The following is a 6,000-nucleotide window of genomic DNA, read 5'->3' on the forward strand; positions in this document are numbered from 1 at the left end:
ACCTTCACCTGTTTGAGTCAAAAAACAAAGTTCAAGAGTGAAACTTTTAAGTATTGATCCACTTATCAGCAGTTGTTCTTCATTTTCAGGTCACCTCACCGGCCGCGTTTAACGCCTGTTCTTCCACATGTGTTATGGAAGATTTACTTTCACCTTGACTGAGAGTCCACACCCAGCTGCCTTGTGAGAGTTTCCCAGTTCAGTGTGATCAGGAGTGACGGTTACGGGTGGAGTGAAAACTCGTTTAACAGGAGGAGGGAAAAAAGAAGGCGAGAGGAGGGACGGGAAGAAAACAGATTTAATCACCGAGATGGAATTTGACTCGAACACTGTGGCGTAAACTTTTTATCCTAATTTTAGCTCAAGATGTGGTAGGTGCGAAACAAAAAGATGGAAACTTCTGAGATGGAAGATGTAAGCAGTGAAAATCCAGGCTAACCTCTGCTTTACTGGCATGTTCTAACAAGAATGCACATGTGTGTGTTGAGCGTCTGTACGTTTACCACCTGTGAGGACACAAGGCCATCAGCAGAGTCTGGTGGATTTCAACCACGGCCTCCTCTTGGGCCATCTTCTGTCCTGCCTCCATGTCTGCTAACGAGACCCTTTATACTAAAACTACGTTTCCCATAAACCCATGAACTCAGCAACACACCTTTAGAGAAATGCTTTAAGTCATTGAATCACGTTATATCTGTATTTGATGTATCTATGTTTGTATGTGAGTGAGAATATTAAAATAATAAGTGATCCCTGTTTAAAGGAGCATGAGGCTCCTTTTAAGAAATGAGACTCATTAGCGTCACCCTTCGCCACGACGGCCGCCGGGGGTACTGCAGCCAACAGCGAAGCCGGCACGGTAGAACGGGGAGAAGGCGCATGCAGCGTCATGTGACGTCACATCCGCAGGGCAGCGCGGGAAATTCCGGTCACAATTGCAGTACATTTTGCAGCACACAGCCTGTTCAAGGCAACGGAGAGATACACTAGAGGGCTCATTCTTTTTGGTTTGGAACGCTTCATCTGACATTATTACTAGAAAACTTAAAACGCATACGAATTTTTTTCATAAATCCTGCCTCAATCCTGCCTCATGCTCCTTTAATAAATTCAGTTTTTGGAGACTTTTACTATAAACTATAATCGTCACAAATTGAACCATCTGACCAATAAGAAAAGAAATCTTTTAATAGTCCCACAGAGGGTAAATTTCCAATTTCCAATCCATCAATGAGTTTCTTGGAGAAATGAATCTGCCGAAGTTACATCAGGAACAGGTTACAAATTTAGACTCACCGCTCTCAATAGGAGAACTTCATGAAGCTCTTCAACATATGCCTAATAATAAAGCTCCGGGCCCAGACGGCTTCCCAGCCGAGTTCTATAAGGAATTTTGGAGCATATTAGCACCAACATTTTATAAAATTATCCTAAATGTTAGGGAGAATAAAAGCTTACCCTTAGATATGAACTCTGCTAATATTAGTTTTTTATTAAAACCGGATAAGGATCCCTTGGTCCCTTCGAGCTACCGCCCAATATCATTGATAAATGTAGACCTTAAAATAATTAGCAAGGCTCTTACCAAACGTCTGAAAAGAGTCACCCCTTCTATTATACATCCAGATAAAACAGGTTTCATTAAAGGTAGACATTCTTCTACTATTATTAGCATATTATTAAATATTATAGACTATTCGAGTATCAATAAACAGGAAACTACTATTATATCCTTAGACGCTGAAAAAGCATTCGATCGGGTAAAGTGAAAGTTTCTATTGGCAACTTTACATAAATTTTGATTTGGCGAATCTTTCATTGACTGGATAAAAATATTATACAGCTCTCCCAAGGCACGTGTAAGGACAAATGATCAAATCTCTACAAGTTTTAACTGGCAAAAAGGCACTAGACAGGGTTGCCCTCTCTCTCCCTCACTATTTGCAATATTTATTTAACCTTTAGCAGCAGCTATTAGACAAAATCAAAATATTAAAAGGTATACAATGCAAAATATTAGAGCACAAAATAAGTCTTTATGCGGATGACGTACTACTCTTCCTCCAGAACTCACGATCTTCACTATCACAGACAATTGCACTCATAGAGGGATTTTCATCTCTGTCTGACTATTCTATTAATTGGTCTAAATCCACTGTTTTGTGTGTTAACTGCAATTTTAGGAATATAACCAATACTCAATTACAATCAGGGAACATTAGATATTTAGGCATAAACATCTCCCCTAGGCTGTCAGAGTTAATAAAATTAAATTATGTTCAGCTTCTAAAGAAAATAGAAGATGATCTTTCCAGATGGAGCTCTCTCCCCATTTCACTCATGGGAACAATTGCCACCATTAAAATGATGGTTTTACCAAAAGTACATTTTTTTTTTTAATTATACCATTCAAACCCCCTCTTTCCTGGTTTAAATCATTGGACTCATATATATCAACATTTCTGTGGAAAAATAAAACACCACGTATTAGTTTAAAGACATTGCAAAAATCCAAAGAATGTGGAGGTTTAGAATTACCTAATTTCCAGTATTACTTCATAGCCAATAAAAATACAGTATATTGTAAAATGGTCAAAAGATCATCCTTTAAATAGTCAATGGCTGGACTCAGAGCAAGTGTTTTGCAATGAGCTAGAAATCTCAGAGTTACCATTTATTAGTCAAAGCATCAAACATCATCAATGTTTCAAAAGCATTAATATTAGCACAACTCTGACAGCTTGGTGGGAATTTCTTAAAGTAGCTAAAATTTCACTTTTTCCATGTGACCGTACACCCATATGGAACAACCCAGACATCCTGTCTGGGCCGGCTCTGCTGGTCCTGCCTCCTGGCTTCGGCCTCCGCTCCCTCTCCTTCCCCCCCTTACACGACTCATACGCACATAGGCGAAGGGGCGGGGGGTCCGGGTCGTGGGGGGCATTGTCCCGCATGGCCCGGCACTCCACGCCTTACGGTTTTAACAGCACTGTAGACACTGCACATTCAACACTTAATAAATACATTTGACAAGGACATTTAGTTCAGGAGGGGGGGGTCGGTGTCAAGTTGATAACTGGTCCTCCCCCTCCCTGTTTTTATGGCATTAATCACATGCACTCAACACCAGGGTCGGCAGGGGGGCCCACATCACCCGCGTTCCCTCGCCGGCCTGAGATAGGAGGGTCGCGATGCCCAGGCCTGGTGGGGCTCGCCGTGCAGCCTGGGGTGCCTTCTGCCCGCGGGCCCCTTCGGCCGCCGCCGGGGGTGGGGGGAGGGTCCTCGCTGGCGGTGGGTTGCCTCCCTCCTACTTCTCCCCTCTGTGGGGTTGCTGGTGGCCTGGGTTCCGGGTTCTTCCTTGTCTGCCTCTGGTCTCGCGGGTGGCGGGGTTGCCCCCCTCCCCTCCCCCACTATAGATACACTTCAGGTGGAGCTTTGATAAGACTATCACACACACACACACACACACACACACACACACACACACACACACACATATACATATTCATACATTCATGCATCCAGACATACACACGCATAGGCACACATATGCATACACACACACACACAGCCACACAAACATATACATACACACACACACACACACACACACACACACACACACACACACACATAGCCACAAAGACATGTACACACACACGCACGCACGCACGCACGCACGCACGCACACACACACACCAGACACACACACGCACACACACACATAGACCTACACACTGGCCTGTTCACCTGCATGCTTGCTCTGTTGTTTTTGGGGTTAGTTAGCGGTAGCTTAGCTCAGACTGTGATTTGGGTCGATTACTGCTCGTGTTTTGGTCGGCTCCGTGTCGGTTTTGTCGGTTTTGTGTTTAGTTTGTGGTTTTTGTTGCAGATTTCCAGTGATTGACGTGTGCCTTCCTGTGTACCCGCTTCCTGGATTGGCAGTAGATATATATGCCTTTGGTTTTACCTGCATGGTATCAATCATTGATATGTGTGCAGACAAGGATTAAAAAAAAATAATAATAATAAGTGATCAAAGGTATGGGTTACCCTGCTGATGATGTAACATGACCTGAGGAAGTAATACATGAAATAAATGTACAAACTGCAATAAAACACAACAGTCAAATTAAAGTGAAAGGCTGACATCGTGATATCTTCAAGGAGGATTTTTGAAAAGAAATTTAAAATGACCTGGAAATTCAATCGGGCCTAAAAGGGCCTCCAAATGGCCCAGAAAGGTGTTGAAGCGTCCAATTGTCCAGGAAACATCTTCACTATGAAGTCCTCAGGACTTCAGTGTTTCTAAGACTGGATAGGTGAAAAAATGAAAAGTCACCTTATTCAGACTAATATAACATATTTAATCCAGTCAACTAGTACATGTAGCATACAAAATTACTTTAAAGTAATAAAATAAATATTTTAAAGTAGAGTTGGCTATTCAGTGACTTATTTTCCCCCCGATTTTCATAATCTCTGCAAGTAAAATTCACATTTATTGACTGGTAACTTCTTATTGTGTTGATTTTCTGGTGAGAAACATCAAAATACACAGTATACCTTCCCTACAGCTCTACCTGAAGAGTGCGTCTGTGAGTCATTGACTTCACACCAGCCTCAAACCGGCAGCTCACATTCTTATCCAATTATCAGACAGGTTGAAACCTGCTGATTTGTAAACTTAAGCATGTAGAGGTTCATTACATTTGTCTTCTTAGGGCGCCATCTTAGGGGTTTTGTTGCAGGAAAAAAAGAGGGATACGTTATATAATTATTTTAGCAAAATATTTCATCCAGAGACGTTTTCAAATAGCTCTCCACTGTTTTTTATATATTAAATGATATTCCTACTTTCAAAAAATCCTTAAAACATCTAAAAACTAAACAAGCCATATGTGTATGTGAACGTTTAATTACTTTAATTCCAGATTAATTCTCTGACTTTTTTTTTTAACTATTGTTTATCACCTTAATCTGGATGATTTTGTTGCTGTTTATATGTAATATATGCTCGGCCATGTTAATTACATGTTGACCAAACTATTTAGATTTTCTGTCTGACTATGTAATGCTGAATTTTGTCATTTAAATTGTGACTTTATCAAAAAAAAGAAAAAAGCTATAAACAACGTAAGGCACGTTACTGTCGTAAAATCGACTTCTTTCCATCAGCTTTTGACTAGTTTTGCCTGACCTGAGGACATGGACATGTGGCACAGAAATTTGAATAGAAAAAACTGAAATTGAATACAGAGAAGTGAAAAGTGTGTATGATGCTCCAATATTTGTCTGGAGCATCATGAGCATCAAGAGCAGCTCAACAGCGTTCTTGTTTTCAAAATGGGTTCCTTCCGCCCTCTAGTGGTGATATGTGGTAACTTCACTCAGCGTAAAGTTGAAAGAGTTTCATCAATTCGCATTTCCTGTTTGGTGTTTCAAAGTAAAAGACACCTAAAAAAACAGCACAACATGAGTGAGTCTGACTCGATGAGAGTCGTGACTTGATGGGTGGATTGAACACATTAAGTTACACAGTCTGTTTGGGAGGTCTAATCAATATTTTCTTATTTTGTCTGTATTAATGTAAAGTTCAAGCGCAAACAGAAATCAAGGCGACTGATATTATCATGCTAATATCATTGAATCCTTTCTTTAAAATTATTACTTAATTCTGAACAACTGTTTTACATAATAATAATAATTATTATTAATTAACAATAGAAATAGTGTAAACATTTTAAGAACCATTTTGCTCCCGCTGCTATTACACTCATGAACAAACCATCATCTGCACATTTATTTATGAAGCTTACATTGACCTGAAAGAAAACCTTTTGGAAGCAGAGCGATATAAGCGCAGATGGAACCTGAGGCTGTCGAGCTTCGAAGAATCTCAGAGACGGTTGAACAACTTCTATCAGAGATCTCACCACATTGAGGACATAGTGGATACAATTCACCGTGTGGGCAGAAAGGAAGAGGGGAGAAGCCGCC

Source organism: Cololabis saira, chromosome 19 (genome assembly GCF_033807715.1).
Source record: "Cololabis saira isolate AMF1-May2022 chromosome 19, fColSai1.1, whole genome shotgun sequence".
In the NCBI taxonomy this organism is placed as follows: Eukaryota; Metazoa; Chordata; class Actinopteri; order Beloniformes; family Belonidae; genus Cololabis; species Cololabis saira.